The sequence below is a fragment of the Mastomys coucha genome, unplaced genomic scaffold (assembly GCF_008632895.1).
Source record: "Mastomys coucha isolate ucsf_1 unplaced genomic scaffold, UCSF_Mcou_1 pScaffold17, whole genome shotgun sequence".
NCBI classification, from domain to species: Eukaryota; Metazoa; Chordata; class Mammalia; order Rodentia; family Muridae; genus Mastomys; species Mastomys coucha.
Genome location: NW_022196899.1, coordinates 592,601 through 612,468, shown reverse-complemented (window position 1 = coordinate 612,468; position 19,868 = coordinate 592,601). Strand labels below are relative to the sequence as shown.

The 19,868-nt window shown below is 39.5% G+C and overlaps 1 pseudogene; it reads right to left on the bottom strand.

Annotated features, from left to right (window-relative positions):
- Positions 1-18,980: 18,980 nt before the first annotated feature.
- LOC116094699 lies at positions 18,981-19,244 on the bottom strand (annotated as a pseudogene).
- Between the last annotated feature and the right edge of the window lie 624 nt (positions 19,245-19,868).

Here is a 19,868-nt window from a genome sequence, read left to right as displayed (position 1 = left end):
GACTTCTGTTTCTTATAGTCTTGTGCTTGCCTTTCACCATCTGGATATCCCTGGTGTTTGTTAGTTGGGGTGACTCTGTTTGTAGTCTGCTTCTTTTGTCCTTGGGTTTCTTCAGGTCTCCTGGTAAGTCTGCAGCCCTGGCTGTAGCAGACCACCTGTGGGGCCTTCCAACTTGGGCTCTTCAGAGGGGCCAAGAAGTTGCTGCCTGCTGCCCTGGCTTCAGTAGATCTCCTGGGCTGTCCTCAGTGGAGCAGTCAAGTTGTTAGCCTGTGTGAAGATGTTCTCCAGGGGTTCTAGGGACTGTGTTTCTGTTTCTTTGTGTGCAACTGAACTCCAGGGAGGCTTTCAGTTTGTTAGGTCAGTTTCCCTGCATGCCTTGAAGCTGTGGTGTATACTGCTTTGAGTGCAGAGGATCCTCTAGGATGGGTCAGGATATGGTGTCTTCATGGGAGCAGACCAGCTAGGAGTGGGCCCCAGCAGAAAGGAGTGGGCAGAGGGGATGGAAGAGGCAGAAGGGGCAATGAATGGTATCTTAATGTTTTGCATTTAGGATATCAGTTTGGATGGCAAGTTTTCATTTACCTCTTCCCCAACTCCTGCTATACCCAATCTTTGGCTGCATTGCTTCCTCAAATCCTTATTAAAATACTACTGTGTAAACCCTTTGCTAAGAATATTAACATGAACTATTCATAATCCTTTTTTCTTCCACAGAAAAGCACTTGTATTGTCTTTTAGCACTCAAATTACTCTGTGTTCCATTTGTTTCTAGTGAAGAGCTCTTGTTTTATTCATCTTTCTCCTTGATACTCATTTGAATGCCAACTCATCAATGGATGGATGAGTGGATGAATTGTTAAAGTGAAGTGTTTTCCTTTTCATAAAAATTTAATCTGTTTGGCCTATTAAAGAGAATCACCTTCTATTTTTCAAAACTGAAATACTTTTTTAAGAAGATGGAGTCAATGTAATCAGTATAAGATAGAGGGTTATGGGAGAAAAATAGGAGTGTGTTAATTTCCATCCTGTATATTTAATTTCAATATAATCATGGGTAATGCTTGTGATTCCCATATGGTAGTGATATTAATTGACTCAATGAGGAAACTAGTACAGTTATAGATAAAGTTGAGATTCTGCCCATCACCTCAGAGATGATATTTATTTATTTACTTATTTTTCATTTCTAAAGTTTTTTTCCTCATTCTGGAAAAAGAAACTTTATTTTATACAATTGGTAGGATGATTTTCTGGGAAAATATTGATAAAAATACTTATTGAGAATCACTGAAGAACCACATTATTATTAGTGTTATTATTATTATTTACCAGAAATATTAAAAAATCATTTTATATTGAATTACAAAAACAAATACATAGTCTTTATTTTCTCTGGTGAATATATTAATGGTATAATAGAGCATTTTTATTTCCTTTTCTGTTAACTTCTTCTGAATTGGTACTATTTTCTTATATAGAGAATTATAATTATATTATACTAACATTTTATTCATAGGTAATTCTTTTTCAATTGGATTTTCAGTTCAAATTCCATGAAGGAAAACAGAAAACTCAAAATATTAATTTCTATAATTTTCTGTTTTATTGTTCAGTCTATTTTAATTCTTTTTTCAGACAGTGTCTTGTTATGCATTTCTTACTTAAAATTCCCTTGGTAGTCTAGGGTGGCCTCAAACTAATGTCAATCTTCCTTCTACAGGCTCCAAAAATGTAGAAATTACATATATGAACCACCATTGCTAACTCTTATAGTTTTCTATTTTTTTTTCTCTAAAGTGTGTGTGTGTGTATGTGTGTGTGTATGTCATACACAAACACATGTGCCTACTCAATGCATATATGTGTGTAGATAAGAAAGTCATAATTCTCAGGATCAAATTCTTTCTTTTTCCCATATGATTGAATATAGTCCTTCAAGTTCAACAGCAAATATGTTTTCTCTCTGAGCATCTCTTTGTAGGCCAGCTGTTGTAGTTTTGTTTTTCTTTCCTTCTTTCTTCCTTCCTTTCTTTCTTTCTTGCTTTCAGCATGTATTTTTATCTTTTTATTTATTCATTTGTTTATTTATTTACACTCCAAATTTTATTACCCCCCTGTCCACTCTTTGAATGTTTCACATCCTGTTCCTCCTACCCAACCCACTGTCTCCATGAGGATGCCCCCCAAATTCCTACTCAACCAGACCTCTAAACTCCCTGGGGCCTCCAGGGTCTTGATGCTTAAGTGCATCTCATTTGACTGAACCTAGACACAGCAGTCCTCTGCTATATATATCTTGAGGGCCTCATATTAGCTGGCATATTGCTGCCTGGTTGGTTGTCCAGTATTTGAGAGATCTCAGGGGTCTAGGTTAATTGAGACTGCCGGTCCTCCTACAGGGTTGCCCTCCTCTTCAGCTTCTTCCAACTTTTCCCTAATTCAACCACAGGGGTCAGCAGCTTCTATCCATTGGTTGGGTGCAAATATGTGCATCTGACTCTTTCAGTAGCTTGTTGGGTCTTCCCGGTTGCTGTCATGATAAGTCCCTTTTTGTGAGCCCTCCATAGCCTCAGTAATATTGTCAGGCCTTGGGACCTCCCCCTGAGCTGGATCCCACATTGGGCCTGTCAGTAAACCTTCTTTTCCTCAGGATCCTCTCCATTTCCATCCCTGAACTTCTTTCAGACAGGAATAAATATGGATCAGAGTTTTAACTGTCAGATGGCAACCCCATCCCTCACTTGATACCCATGTCTTCCTGCTGGAGGTGGGCTCTATAAGTTTCCTCTCCATACTGTCTGGCATTTCATTTAAGGTCTCTTCCTTTGAGTCCTGAGAATCTCTCACCTCCCAGGTCTTTGGTACATTCTGGAGGGTCCCAACAACCTCCTACCTCCTGGGCTTGCCTATGTCCATTCTTTCTGCTGACCCTAAGGGCTTCAGTCTTTTGACCTTACCCAATAACACAGCAGGTTCTCCTCTTCTCCTTACCCCTGTCCACTTTCTCTGTTTGGTCCCTCCCTCTCTCCCCACTTGTGATTGAGATAAATGTTGTCATTAAGACTCTAATTAATTGGCGCTTTTTTTTTTTCAAATTAAGGGACAAAAAGTGGGCAGAGACTGAAAGAAAGGCCATCCAGAGACTGCTGCATCTGGGGATCTATCCCATATGGAGCTACCAAACCCAGACACTATTGTTGATACCAAAAAGTGCTTGCTGACAGGAGCCTGGTATAGCTGTCTCCTAAGAGGCTCTGCCAAAGCCTGACCAATACAGATGTCTACATTTGCTGCCAACCATCGGACTGAGCACAAAGACCCTAATGAAAGAGTTAGGGGAAGAAGTAAAGGAGCTGAAGGGGTTTGCAACCTCATAGGAGGAACAACAATATCCACCAACCAGGACCCCCACCCCCGGCTTCCAAGGACAAACCACCAACCAATCAGTACACGTGGAGGGAACTCTGGCTGCAGCTGCATGTGTAGCAGATGATGGCCTTATCTGCCATCAGTCGGCAGGGAGGCTGTTGGTCCTGTGATGACTCGATGCCCCAGTGTAGGGGAATGCTAGGGCAGTGAGGTGGGAGTGGGTGAGTGGGTGGGGAGAACCCTCATAGAAGCAGGGGATGGGGGAATACCATAGGGGATTATGGAGGGGAAACTGAGAAGGGAGGAAATAAAATCAAGCAATTTAATAGATTTGGATGCTGTATTTGATATCTACTGCTGCATAACAAATTAAACTAGAAATTGTAGCTTAAAAATAAAAAGTAGGTTACTTGGGCTGTTGGTGTCTAATATGTCTCAAGTTATTTTTAAAAAACTTGAAAGTTAAAATTGTACGTTATCTATCATATGAAAAGTTATGGTTATTGATTTTCTATTATACTGGCTCCAAAGTAAACCTCATTTTTCATAATAATAAATGTCATCTATGATTTTTTTTATCATGATACTTCACTTGATTTTCAAAATTCATTTGTATGTAAGAACTGAAATTCTTGAGATCTATAATATTTTTCCACATTATGGTTAATCCTTTTGTTATTTGATTCATAATGGGTATATCTCCGAAAACCAACCAAACAAACCTCTGTACCTCAGACTCAGGAAACATTGTGGAAGAGGAGGCAGAAAAATTGTAAGAGTGATGAAATCAGTTTTATATGAAATCATATCTCTTAGAAATGTCAGAAGCTATATTCATAAGGTTTCATAACTAAACAAACATAACAAGGACAGCAGCAGCAATAGACATGTTAATATGACCAACTGAATGGCCAAAAGCCCTCACCTTTACACAAAGAAATGTAGGCTTAAAGAATGCTGAGAGCAGAAAAATAATCTCCCCCAAGAAGACTCTACAATTGGTTGTCTAATATCAACATAATGAAAACTGAGAAAGCTGCACACACACACACACACACACACACACACACACATTACATGTATGTGAATGAACCAAAAATTAATTTATAAAAAAAAAAAAAAAAGAGGTCATGAAATCTGAAGAAAACAAAGAGAGACATACGGGAGTGTTTGGAGGGTACAAAAAGAACAGGGAATAATGTAATTATATAGTGATCTCAAATTTGTTTTTAACTGCTTAAAAAATTGCCTTCGAGATTTAGCTTTTTATTTGGGACTTTAATCCAACTTGATTTGACTTTTATATTATGATATCAGGATCCAACCTCAATCTCTTGCATGTGGCTGTAGTGCTGTCACAGCATCAGCTGCTAAAATCTCTATTAGTGTCTCACTGTATGGGGATGGCACCTTTACAGAGTATCACTGATTCTTCCAGGTATACATCCTGAGTTTTGATGACACCGTAAGATAATTTTGACTCTTGAAATACACTTTTCCCCAGCATATGATAAACTTTGGGTATGTTTGAAACAAGTGTGTGGTATTAGTATGCCAAGTTCACAGTTTGTATCATATTATTCATATCTTTGCTTTCTTAACTTGGGATTTGTTATCATAATCTGTAAATTTAGAGAGAACACTAAACTGCATTTAAGATTGGCGACTTTCCCTGTTTATACCTTTGGCAGTCTATTGCAGTCAATAGAGTTAGAGTAATTTCTTTGTTCCTTTGTTTCTTTCTTTCTTTCTTTCTTTCTTTCACTTGCTAATCTCAGTCTCGACAAAAAGCAAAAAGCATCGGTCGCTGTAATTTTCAAAATAGTAATAATAAAGAACCACAAAGACTGAATCTCAACTTATTGTTGTTGAATTTAAGCAAGTATATATTGATTTTAAAAATTCTTCTATGAATTATTTTGCATGCACACATTGCCTGGTATCTCCTACTGGTGTGAATATATGACAGTTGAGACAATGTGAGAGCTGGATTAAAACTAACTGGAGAGTTTACCCTGTAAATAATTTTCATGAACTAACAGAACCTAAGTTTGGATTGGAAGTTCCAAAAAGTTCTTAGCAGTTAGGAGCACTTACTGCTTTTCCAGAGAAATAGATCTTTGCAGTTCACAACCTTCTGTAACTGCTGTCTAAGTGATATAATGTCCCCTTCTGGCCTCTAAAAACAAAGGCACACATTAGTCATATACTCATGCATACACAAATCAAGAAACACGTGATTTTTAAAAAGTAAAATAAATCCGGAAAAAAAATAAAAAATATTAAGGTCCTTGATCCACTTGAACTTGAACTTTGTACAAGTTGACAAATATGGGTCTATTTTTATTCTTCTGCATGCAGACAGCAAGTTAGACAAGCACCATTTATTAAAGATGCTTTCTTTTTTCCGTTGTGTATTATTGGCATCTTTGTCAAAGATCAAGGGACCGCAAATGTGTTGTTTTATTCCTGGGTCTTCAGTTCTACTCCATTAATCAATGTGTCTGTCTTTGTAGCAATACCATGCAGTTTTTATCACTATTGGTCTGTAGTAAAGCTTGAGGTCAGGGATGGTGATTTCCCCCAACTGTTCTTTTATTGTTAAGAATTGTTTTGGCTGATCTGGGTCTTTTGCCTTTCCAGATGAATTTGAGAGTTGCTCTTTCCATATCTTTGAAGAATTGTGTTGGGATTTTGATGGGGATTGCATTGAGTCTGTAGATTACCTCTGGGAGGATGGCCATGTTTACTGTGTTAATTCTGCCGGTCCATGAACATGGGAGATCTCTTGTTGAAGTCTATGTTAATTCTGTCAATCCATGAACATGGGAGATCTCTCCATTTTCTGAGTTCTTCAGTTTCTTTCCTGAGAAACTTGAAGTTATTGTCATTCAGGTCTTTCATCTTTTTGGTATATATATTATTTGTGGCTATTGTGAAGGGAGTTGTTTCCCTAATTTCTTTCTCTTTATACTTTGTATAAAGGGGAGTACTGATTTATTTGAGTTAATTCTATATCTAGCCACTTTGTTGAAGTTATTTATCAGCTGTAGAAATTCTCTGGTAGAGTTTTTGAGGTTGCTTATGTATACTGTCATATCATCTGCAAAAAGTGGTACCTTTATTTCTTCTTTACCAATTTGTATCCCCTTCATCTCTTTTTGTTGTCTTATTCTAGCTAACACTTCAAGTTCTATATTAAATAGATATGGGGAGAGTGAACATCCTTGTCTTGTCCCAGATTTCAGTGGGATTGCTTCAAGTATGTCTCTATTTAGTTTTATATTTGCTGTTGGTTTGCAGTAAATTGCTTTTTATTATGTTTAGGTATGGGCTATGAATTTCTGATCTCTCCAACACTTTTTACATGAAGGGGTGTTTTATTTTGTCAAATGCTTTTTCTGCATCTAAGGAGATAATCATGTGATTTTCTTTCTTTGAGTTTGTTTATACAGTGGATTACCTTAATGGATTTTCATATATTAAACCAACTTTGCATCCATGGGATGAAGCCTACTTGATCGTGGTGAATGGTGGGTTTGATATGCTCTTGGATTCAGTTTGCAAGAGTTTTATTGAGTATTTTTGCATCAATATTCATAAGTGAGATTGGTCTGAAGATCTCTTTTTATGGCTGGATCCTTGTGTGGTTTAGGTATCAGAGTTATTGTGTCTTCATAGAACAACTAAGGTATTTTTCCTTCTGTTTCTATTCATGGAAGAGTTTGAGGAAAATTGGTATCAGGTCTTCTTTGAATATCTGGTAGAATTGTTCACTAAATACATCTGGCCAAGTTCTCCTCCTTTTATCTGTTGCTTTTAAGATATTTCCTTCTTCAGAGACTTGAAGTTCTTGTCAAATAGATCTTTTACTTGCTTAGTTAGAGTCACACCAAGGTATTTTATATTATTTGTGACTATTGTAAAAGGTGTTGTTTCCTTAATTTCTTTCTCAGCCTATTTATCTTTGGTGTAGAGCAAGGCCTCTGATTTGTTTGAGTTAATTTTATATCCAGATATTTTGATGATGTTGTTTATAAGGTTTAGAATCATCAAAACCAGACACTATTGTGGATGTCAGCAAGTGCTGGCTGACAGGAGCCTGATATAGCTGTCTCCTGAGAGGCTCTGACAGTGCCCAATTAAAACAGAAGTAGAGACTCACAGCCATCCATTGGACTGAGCATAGGATCCCCAATGAAAGAGCTAGAGAAAGGACCCAAGGAGCTGATGGGTTTGCAGCCACTTAGGACAAACAACAATTATGAACTAAGTAGTACCCTCAGAGCTCCCATGGACTAAACCATCAGCCAAAGATCACACATGGTGGCACCAATTACTCCAGCATTGTATATGTATAGCAGAGGATAGCCTAGTCGGTCATCAATGGGAGGAGAGGCCCTTGGTTCTGTGAAGGTTTATGCCCTAGTGTAGGGGAATGCCAGGGCCAGGGAGTGAGAGAGGGTAGGGAGGTGAGTAGGGAGAGTGGGGAGGCAATTGGGTTAGTTTTTTGTTTTTGTTTTTGATATTTTTTCAGAGGGGTAACCAGGAGAGGAAATATTATTTGAAATGTAAATAAAGAAAATATCTAATAAAAAATAAATGCAAAAAAAGATATTTCCAAAAAATATTTATCATGAGAAAACAGTGTGAATAATTTAGAAATGTTTCACATTAGAATTAGATGAACTCCATGACACAGAATTGAGAAGAACAACCATAAGTTACATCAAAGTACTCAAACCATTTAAAGAAGACATGAAGAAATATCTCGATAAACTTAAAGAGACAGAACCTAAAAAGAATAATACCTGAGTGATGTTCAAGAGAACATGAACATAAGACTGATGGAAATGACAAAGATAATTTAGGATTTCCTAAACACACAGGAGCAATGAAGTGTATTCCAGCTGCAATAAATATGGATTAGGAATACCCAGTTACCCAACTAGGGAATGGAATTGAAAGCTTTAGCAATATAAAAAATAAAACAGGAAATGGAATAACAGTACTCAAAGGTAGAGACTTAGATGAAATATGCATAAAATATGAAAATAAATAAAAACAAGAAAAACATACAGGAAAAATGACATCATAAAAAGACAAAGTCTTTGAATTTTAGGCATATAATGTCCCAATTAAATGAAGTAGTTATCCAGCAAGTTCATAGAAGAAAAGTATGTTAAAACTGTGGAAAAGTATATGCCCATACAAATATATGAAACACAAAAACACCGGGACCAGCAAATAAAATCCTGGCAGAAGGAGTAGTATTGTTAAGTATCAGTTATCTATAAGTACACAGAACAAAAAAAAAATATGTCAAAAGCTACAAAGAAAAAAACTGTAGTGTAGAAATGAAAATTCATCAGAATAACAGATAAACAATTTCTCAGTTGAAACTGTGAAAGACAGAACATCCTGGAGCAATGCACTCCAAGTTCCACAAACTATTTTGGAAATCCTACACTAATATACCAAGGAAAATTATACACCATAGTTAAGTGAAGTAAGAAAAACTTTCCATTCTATTATCAGCCTAAAATATTTTTTATCCAACAAACAAAACCTAAAAGAAACAATCGTTGGGTCTGAAGAGAGAAATGAATGTAGACATAGACTGTGGAAAGAAGTATGAACTAATAATTACTAAAACAAAAATTACTATCAAGAACACAAACAAGCAACTCAAAAATTAACAATGTAAGTAAGACAAGTGACTGAAATTAACACATACATGTTGATAGTAATTTTAAATATTAATGGCCTGTCTCAGTAAAACACACAAGCTGGCTGAATGAGTCAAGAAACAAAATCATGCTATTTTTTGCAGGAATCACATGTAGGTTTAATGATAGATGCTATTTTAGAATAAAAGGATGCACAAACATACTCTAATCAAATGGTACCAGGACTCATTGTTGCAATATCTAACAAAATAGATTTGAACTAAAACTAATTGGTAAAGATAACAGAGATAACTCACTGTGCTCAAGGAGATAGTTAACCTAGAAGACATTACTATTGTAAACATATATGTACCAAACTCTATTATATCCAAGTTTACAACTGGATTTAAAAGCATAGGTAATTTCAATACCCTACTTACTTCAATAGACAGATCAATAGACAAATTACAAATACAAAATACAAATATATCACAATAAAAGTAGAGTAGAAGAAACATAGCTTAAAAAAGAAGAAGAGCTATATGTAAAAAATTATAGTTTCCCACCAGGTCTGCTTCCTAGATTCCCTTGACTATAGAAACCCTTTCTCTCCCTATATGAAGCTGCAGCCCATCTTCCCCTGTAGGCATTTTGGTCATCTGCAGATGAGTGACAAAGATGTCTATTGTCCTGTCTAAAGTCGGACAAAGCAAGCCGTCTCTTTCTGACTTCTATCTCTCTACAGCTGCTTTTTAAATTGAACAAATGTTTTAGAAAGACCTACAGTGTGGTGCTCAAGCCAACCCATGCATGGTTTAACCTCCCTGGCTCTTTTTAATTGCCCTGGCTTGAAAGAGCATGGAAGAGCCACCTGTTTCTCTGAGGCAAACTTGTCTTTTCCCTCCATTCTTTCTCACCTTACTACCCTGACACAGTCTTACCTAGACAGGAGACCATGTTGCATTTAATCAGAAGATGTATCCAACATAGCTAAAGGCTGGTACAGATAGTCTGTTGGATCTAGCACGGAGATGCCCTATTTAGGATTCTGGAGCTCACTGGATCGTTCTTAAAATCCACTCAGTTAAAGAGACTGTAGATTTTCCCACTGGCTACAGGACCTCACTCCTTCAGCAGAAAACTGTTACAACCTTCCAAAGGCATCATGGCTCCTTAACACTGGAATTGTATAGATTGGGGATATCCCCTATGTTCCAGGAGCATTTGGTCATTTCCATACTTAGATGACACTCAATGCAGCTGGACATTAACCCCTGTCTGTACCTCAGTTTTGGGCACCTCTGTGGGTTTTATTTATTCATTTTTTTTGTACCAAAACATACTTCTTTGGCTTATTTGAGGGTTAACTTAAAGGAGCTCAAACTAGAAGAACTGAAAACTATGACTGTTCTTCTCCTTTCAAGACAGATGTGGCCTCAGTGTACACTGGACAAATTGCCACCGCTGTTCTAAATTTGGAACATTCTATTTCTTATACCAATACTAAATAGGTAACTACATAAGATGAACGGTAGACTTCCATCCCCCATAAAACATCCAGCTCATCTAAATTTTTCTCAAGGTTCTGACTTAACAACCAGAACCAGAACCGGAATGCCTGCTTATTACTTTTTTGCCATAGGTCATTTTGCCTATTTAGGTTTCTTCCTCTCCAAACCTGAGAAATTCTGTTTGTATCTTTAATTGCTAAGAAAGGTAAATACATTTCAGGTTGTCTTCTCCCATCTGCACACACACACACAAACTCATTACAGACACTGAGTAGATCACTGAGTTCAGTCTCACAGAAATTCAAATATCTTTTGGGTATGGGAAAACGTTCCTTGCTGTTCTACTCTACTGAGAAGGCTGGATCTAGAGTTGGATTTTGGTCCGACTGCCTCAGACCCAAGCAAGTTTGTTTCATATTTTCTTCCAAACTCTCAGTCCTAGGTCAGGCCATCCAGTTCCCTCTGTGACAGGAAAAGGGGGAGAAAAGCAGAAAAGTCTAAGAAAAGTTACCTTACCTGAAATAAAAATTACTTTTTATAGATGATACAAATGGCAAGGTATTAATCTTTCAGAAACAACCCCACAACTTCTTTTTATCTTGGTTTTGTTTACTATCTGTAAAGTTTTTGTTGAACACTAACTTTTTGTGTCTTACATTTCTATGTTCTTTGAATGTTATTTTAAAAAGTATCATGTATAGATAATAATCTGCTATGCCATACTGAAACTGCCTGCAGTTTCAGGAAGGGAGTTCTCCTCAGCCAGGAGGGAATAAAGGACCTGAAATAAAGGGTTTGAAATGCAAAGAGAAAACATGAAGCCAAGTTGCATCCCAATCAAGGCTCCACTTTACAGAGAATAAACCAGGGCTTTTATAGTCACAGGAGAAACCAAAAACAAGTCTCTAGATTACACTACAAAGAAAGTTCAGGTGCCAAATTCCACAGGTTCAGAAGATCTTCAGGCTGGCTGGCTGGATGGCTGTACTCAGGCAGTGGGCGTGGTCAGGCAGCTTCTTCAAAGACAAACAACCAGTCAACAGAGAGCATCTGTCTTAGCTCCCAGGTGTTAGGCCCCCAAGCAGAGGCTGCCAGAAGTCGGATGGCTGAAGTGAAGAGGTAAGGTTAACACCATACCATGTATTTAAGTTTTATTCAAAGATTATTTAGGAAAAGAATATGCATCTGATGGGCCCACCTTGGAGTGCCATGTGGCTTGCTGGTATCTTGGCTTATGACCTATGTTCACCTTGAAGTAAATGACAACCAAGTTAGTCATCTTGGCAGCCATGTGACTAGTCATCATCTTTACTAAGGTGAAAGAAGGGCCATGCCATGTGAGTATACCATCATGTTTTCTAAGAAAAATCCAAAAGACAGTATTTGTTAAAACTGAAAAATTTGGTTGGTTAAAGGGTTGCTTTAACTTTCTCTATTAATTCAGTTTAAATTAGTTAGTACAGATTTGACATGGCATTTCTTTTCTTTTTTTTCTTGTTTTTTCGAGACAGGGTTTCTCTGTATAGCCCTGGCTGTCCTGGAACTCACTCTGTAGACCAGGCTGGTCTCGAACTCAGAAATCCGCCTGCCTCTGCCTCCCAAGTGCTGGGATTAAAGATGTGTGCCACCACGCCCGGCTTGACATGACTTTTCATCCTGCATATATTTGTTGAGTTATGGAATGAAAATGTAGGGAATTATTTTTTTAACTTTTATTAGATATTTTCCTTATTTATGTTTCAAATGATATTCCCTTTCCTGGTTTCCCCTCCGAAAAAAAAAAACAAAACACATGTTCCCTCCCCCCTCCCCCTGCTCAACACACCACCCCCACCTGCTTCCTGGCCCAGGCATTCCCCTCCACTGTTGCATAGAACCTTCACAGGACCAAGGGCCACTCCTCCTCTTGATGACCGACTAGGCCATCCTCTGCTACATATGCAACTGGAACCATGAGTCCCACCAAGTGTACTCTTTGATTGGTGGTTTAATCCCTGGGAGCTCTGAGGGTACTAGTTAGTTCATATTGTTGTTCCTCCTTAGGGGCTGTAAACCCCTTCAGCTCCTTGGCTCCTTCATGGGGAACCCTGTACTCAGTCCAATGGATGGCTGTGAACTTCTACTTCTGTATTAGTCCGGCATTGTCAGAGCCTCACAGGAGACAGCTATATCAGGCTCCTGTCAGCCAGCATTTTCTGACATCCACAATAGTGTCTGGGTTTGGTGACTGAATATGGGAAGAATTCCCAGGTATGGCAGTCACCGGATTGTCCTTCCTTCAGTCTCTACTCCATACTTTTTCTCTGCAACTCCTTCCATGGGTATTTTGTTCCCCCTTCTAAGAAGGATCACAGTATCCACACATTGGTGTTCCTTCTTGAGTTTCTTGTGGTTTGTATATTGTATCTTGAGTATTCCGAGATTCTAAGCTAATATCCACTTATCAGTGAGTGCATACTGTGTGTGTTCTTTTGTAATTCAGTTACCTCACTCGGAATATTATCCAGATCCATCCATTTCCCTAAGAATTTCATAAATCCATTGTTTTTAATCACTGAATAGCACTCCATTGTGTAAATGTACCACATTTTCTGTATCTATTCCTCTGTTGAGGGACTTCTGGGTTCTTTTCAGCTTCTGGCTATTATAAATAAGGCTGCTGTGAACATAGTGAAGCATGTGTCCTTATTACATGTTGGAGTATATTCTGGGTATATGCCCAGGAGTGGTATATTCAGGTCCTCAGGTAGTACTAATGTCTAGTTTCCTGAGGATCCGTCAAACTGATTTCCAAAGTGGTTGTACCAGGATGCAATTCCCCCAGCAACGAAGGAGATTTCATCTTTCATATATTTGTTGAACTATGGAATGAACATGTATGGATTTTTAAAAAGTTTTGTTAATAGAATTAGTTAAAAGATCTTTGTAAAGTCTATCATTTTTTTCTTTACTGAGCAGACACTGTTTCTGGAAGTATACTTTTAAAATTGAAAAGTGAAAATCATTTTGTTTGAGGGAATTCAATTTAGAAATAAGTTGTGCCTTTTTGGAATATACATATTACAATTTGATATTAACACAAGATGATTGAGTCATGCTTTTAAATACTATATGTGGTCATTTATGCCTTTTACTTCATGTTCAAAAATTACTTTAACAACTTGTATCTCTCCAAAAATTTTATTTTGCTTAAGATATTGGTTTTGTTCATTAAATAATGTCTGGAATTGTTAATTTTTAAAGCAAATAAACAAAGTCCATTATACTTGGAAGAAAGGAATATCATTTAGACACTTTCTGTTTAGTTCATTCCTTGTATAATGACTTTAACTGACTTATTTTTTACAAAGCATCCAGGTGCTTGTTCCATATACAGAATGCCATGTTCTAAACTGATTACAGTTACCTTATCCTTCTACAGAACTCTGGTACGTGGTTCAATGTTATTATAATCGCATTTACCTCATATTAATCTTGATATAAAAGTTTTTCTCATAAGTTAGCCTCTTCATATTCCCCAAAGAGTTGTATAGTTTTTAGCCCTGACTTATGATCTGGGTCATTGCCAAATGTTAGGTTTATTGTGGCCTCTTGGATGGACCCTCTCTGAGGCACTCTAACTGCTGCCCCCTTTGCCACCCTTCTGTCAGTCTGGAAGTACTGAGAGATCGACTACCCCAAACCCTTAAAAAGCAGTTTGGGTGATTCTAAAATAAGACTAATGGTCTTAAGACCATTCAACTCATCCCTAATCTTGCCAATCTGTACATTGTTTGGGGACCTCTCCATCTCATCAACTCAGATCAGCTTAACATGTGGACCGTAGCAGTACTCCATCAATTGTAAAGGACTCTAACAACCAGTAAGGATGGAGGCTATGTTCTCCTTTAACAGTGCTGCTTCTATGCCACAAATCCTAACAGATTAGAAATGGAATCTAAAGACACAGTGATCAGACAAAAAAATCCTTCTGGTTCTCTCATCTCTGGTTTCTCCCTGGATCACTTTTTCATCATTATTATCCTTATACATATGTTTCTAATCCTGTCTTTTAAATATTTACTTTCTGAACCTTATACTATACCCAAATACAATGTTCCATGCAAGCTCTCCCAATAACTTACCTTGTATCTTCCTGATATCTTCTGTGTGCTGTGAAGAAACTCTGGGTAAAAGAGATCTCAATTCCTTTACCACCTTCAGATATGACTATCTACATTAGCCCTCTATTTCCTCCTGTCACAGTTTATGGCTATTAGAAAATGAAGTTGCTATGAACATTGATGAACTGTCCTTTTGGGATAGTGGAGCATCTTTTGGGTTTTTATGTCCAGGAGTCATATATTTGGGTCTTGAGATAAAACTATTCACAATTTTCTGAGAAACTGCCAAATTGATTTCCAGGGCGGTTGTAAAAGTTTGCACCCCTGCTAGTAGTGGAGGAGTGTTCCCCTTGCTCCACCACCTCCACAGCATGTCCTGTTCTTTGAGTTTGTAATCTTTGCCATTCCGATAGGGATAAGGTGGAATCTCAGAGTCATTTTGATTTGCATTACCCTGATAACTAAAGATATTGAACATTTCTTCCTCTATTGAGAATTCTCTATTTAGCTCTAGAACCTATTTTTTAATTGGGTTATTTGGATTATTGGTGTCTAATTTCTCGAGTTCTTTATATATTTTGAATATTAGCCATCTGTCAGATGTAGGCTTAGTGAAGATCTTTTCCCAATCTGTAGGCAATTGTTTTTTCCTAACGATGGAGTCCTCTGCCTTAGAGAAGATTTTCAGTTTCATGAGGTCCTGTTTATTAGTTGTTGACCTTAGTGCTTGAGTCATTGGTGTTCTGTTCAGGAACTTGTTTCCTGTACAGTCAAGTTCAAGGCTATTCTCCTATTTCTGTTCTAGTAGATTTAGTGTATCTGGCTTTATGTTGAGTTACTTGATCAATTTGGAATTGAGTTTTGAGCAGGATGACAAATATGGATCTATTTTCATTCTTCTACATGGAGACATCTGTTGAATATATTGTCTCTTTTCCATTGGATGTTTTTCACTTCTGGCTCTATAGATATCTGCTACTTTTTTTTTTTAAAGATTTATTTATTTATTATATGTAAGTACATTATAGCTGTCTTCAGACACTTTTTCTTCTCTCTCCAGCCCCACTTACCCTGGCCCAAAGATTTATTTATTTATTATATGTAAGTACACTGTACCTGTCTTCAGACACCCCAAAAGAGGGCATCATATCTCATTAAGGATGGTTGTGAGCCAGCATGTAGTTGCTGGGATTTGAACTCAGGACCTTCAGAAGAGCAGTCAGTTCTCTTAACCACTGTGCTACCTCTCTAATCCCTCCCTGGTACTTTTTTCTAGCTCATCTTAGTGCATCTATCCCAGCAATGGGAGCAGTCAATATCATCATGAATCAACTCTATGCCCACTTTCTCCTACCTCTTCTCCTCCTCCTGCTCCAACCTTCCTGGAAAATCCCTTTTACTCTATATCTATTACAGCCCTGTAATAACTATTTTCCAAGTCTCTTCAGGAATACAGGACAGCAATCACATGATCCAACACAACTGATCAAGTCAAGATTCTCCCTGGTACATGGCCAAAAGACACATATTCAGTGGACATAGAACTACCCTTTCCAACAAAAGCCCTGATTGCCATGAAAATGCCATGATGTGCCATTTTGTAATTTTTTTTTTTTACATAATCTCAGAGTTAGGAATAATTGTTTTCTATTGCAATATTATATTTCCCACTTCTAGTTGTGGACTACATAAGTCATTTCTGCCCAGTTATGTCCCTATAATAGGCTGCATTCATCTTCCCTATAGTCATTTTGACCATCTTCACACGTGGACTCCAAGATACCCCCTTGCTGTGAATAGTACATGGTCCTGGTTAATGTCAGACTAAGCTTCCCATTCTTTCTGCCTCTTGCTTTTCTACAGCTGTAATTTTTATTTTTATTTTTATTTTTTTGCTTAATTCTTTTATTGGGAAAAAACACTTATCTTAAAAGTCCATTGAGCATTTCTTGGGGCTGGTGAGATGGCTCAGCAGGTAAGAGCACCGATTGCTCTTCCAAAGGTCATGAGTTCAAATCCCAGCAACCACATGGTGGCTCACAACCACCTGTAATAAGATCGGACGCCCTCTTCTGGTGTGTCTGAAGACAGCTACAGTGTACTTATAATAAATAAATACATAATAAATATTTAAAAAAAAAAAAAAGTCCATTAACTTTTTAATATAAATTCTGACTCTCAGACTCATTCCAATCACCTTGTTAAGTGGTGGCAGCAGACATACTAGAGAAGGTAGCTCGAGGCGGGAGAGCACCCACCAGAAGACTGTGCTTAATGAAACTAACGTGAGCCTGGAGCTCAAGGGTCACCTACACCGTGTCCTCTCCAGCTAACCCCACACAGTGCCCAACCTTTTGCCGCGGTGACCTGATGTTCATGGCCTTTTCAGGAACCTGCTGGCAGAGGGCTCAAGTCCTCCGTGCCTGCAAGCTCTTCTAGGGCAACAAGGTAACCTCCCTTGAAAGGAGGCAGGCCTGGCTGGAACCACAAGGAGGCAGACTCCGAATGGACATCCACGACCAGTCTTAGCGTCTGAAACGCCACATGGGGTGCAAGGCTTTGGACAAATGAAAGCCTCAGTCACTAGGCAAGGGGTAACTGGATGGATGGAGTCAGCAGGAGCAGATCAGTTTCCACAACCCTGACCCATTACCACAAACCATTCTTCCTATTTCAGAGCTAATGAGACCCCAGTCCTCTCTTCTAGGAACAGGCAGGAGCTCTTCTGTCTTGTTCTGCCTTTCTAATCAGCCTGCAATGAAAGGGCCAGAACAAAAAACACCTGAGAAAACAAAGGGCCTTGTAGACTCCGCTCCTACAGTGCTTTCCCATCTAAAGCACACTCTTCAGCCATGTGGTGACACCTGATCTTCCAAAGTCCCTGAGTCTTACGCTGGGTTCAAAGACTAGAGCAGAGAGGCTGCTTAGCGAACAGACAGCATAAGCATTGCTGCAGCTTCAGATCCCTCTCCTCTCATCCCAGCATGCCCCGTTCCCATCTTTGGCACCATGAAAAGCCCTCATGAAGAGATCAAGAGCAGAGACTTGAGCACGAGCAACATATCTGAAATAAGGATGTGCAGCTCTGCTGAGCCTACTACCTATGAGGGCGCTAGCTCACCCATGGCTCAAGACAAATCACCAGACTAGGGGTGGGGGGTGGGGGGCTGTGGAAATCACTTAAGGAAAACATACCTTGACTCTCACGCTGTGGCTCTCAATGGTGGGTAATTTCATCCCTGGGAGACATTTGGCAATTTCTGAAGATATTTTGGGTTCTACACTGGGGTGGCGCCGGTGTGGGGGAAGAGATGCTGTAGTTTGTGCAGAACAGCCCTCCCTTACAAAGAACCGTGCAGCCCAAACTGTCCAAACTATTTTCAAGCGTTGGAGTTGAAAAGACACGCTTCCATAAAGGATGTTAGGGCCTGTGCTCCAAAGAGCGCTTCCAACCTATTTACCTCATCACCCTCACCGGGAGTCTACCCTGAGGTACAGCTAATTTTGCCACATCCTGGCTTTTTATCTGGAACCCTCCTCTTCCTTTCACCTGGGCCAGCAGGGAGGCTGACAGAGGGTAGGCCAGGACTCCAAGTCTTAAATGGAACGTGGTCAAATTAAGATCCATCCCTTAACTCTTACTCAGTGGGAAACCTAAGGTTTCTTAAAGGGACGGGAAAAGGACTGAGATAGAAGGATGGGGGTAATTAAAAGAACTCAAATTAAAATTTTAATAAAAAATATATATTTCTGGGAAGCTATTAATACTACAGAAGCATGGGATTAGAGGCCTAACGGAGCAAGACCCTGGTGCCAGCAGAGAGACACGGTAGGGCTGTGACCTTAACTTCTGAAACCCAGAGTGGACTTGGCAGTGGTCACCCAGCCCCTTCACGTTGGCATTGTTCATTCTAGAAGGAAACAGAGGGCAGGGAAACAGAGAGCATTGTAGTAAAGTCGGGTTCAGCTCTGGCTTCCGAACCTGCCTGCCTCGATTAAAGAATAAAGGCAAGAAGTTTAAACAAGCGGCACTCAACCTTCATTCAGGAGCAGGGAACTTATTCCAGGTTCCCAGAGAGCCCCCAGTTCAGATCAAGGGTGTGCAGGGCTTCAGCTGAGGCCCTCTGGCCCACCAGTAGTCACTCGGTCAGTCCCGCTGCCTTGACCCCCATCTCCAGGAAGGGCAGAGGCCGGAGGGAGTAGAGGCAGTTCAGCCCCAACTCCTTTTGAGGCATTTGTTAGAGAGAGAGGGGGGCCCTTGGGTCACTGGTTGAAGGGATCTAGTGATGGCATTTCTTCTGGGCTGGACACAGAATGGGAACTCCAAGACTGCAGAACCAGTCTCATGGGAGCTACAAGGCCCTAGAACTGCTCCACGGTCGGTCACGGGTTCCCTTGGATCTCATCTGCTCCTGAACTGCACCTGTCATGGCAAGTCCATCTCCAGCCCCCATCTCCCCAGAGACGATGTGAGGCAGGTGGACAAAGTTCATCGGCTCCCCAATCATGGTGTGGTCAATCCGTCTTCTCTTTCTCTTTGGCTGGGGCTTCTGGACCACGCAGCAGCCCAGTTTGTGCCAAAACTGGCTCATAATCCCTGATGGTTCCAGCTTCAGGCCACTGGCAGAGGCCCCAGGGGGGCTCTTGTTGGTTGCTAAGCAACCAGTCCTCACACTCAGGTGTAACCGGATGGTTTGGGAAAAAAGGTAGAAATCATTAGTGGTAGATACCAGTAAGTGGCCTTTTGGTGAAGGTTGGAGTCTCTAACTTGGTGGGGCCACTAAGAACAGCGGTAAGAGGCTTAGGCAGGCAGGCAGGCAGGCTCAAGGTCCTGTCTTCTTCATTTTTTTTCCCTGTGGCCCACATGCTCTTTTTTTATTAGATATTTTCTTTATTTACATGTAAATTTCTCCCTTCCCAGTTTCCCCTCTAAAAAACAAGGAAACAAGCAAAAACAACAAAAACAAACCCCAGGTGCCTCCTCACTCCCCATGCCCACCACCCCACCCTCTCCTGCTTATTGGCCCTGGCATTCCCCCACACTGGGGCACAGAACCTTCACAAGGCCGAGGTCCTCTCTTCCCATTGATGATCGAATTTGCAATCCTCCACTATACACACACTGCCAGAACAATTAGTCCCACCATGCTCAACAGAGGAGTGGATACAGAAATTGTGGTACATCTACACAATGGAATACTACTCAGCTATTAAAA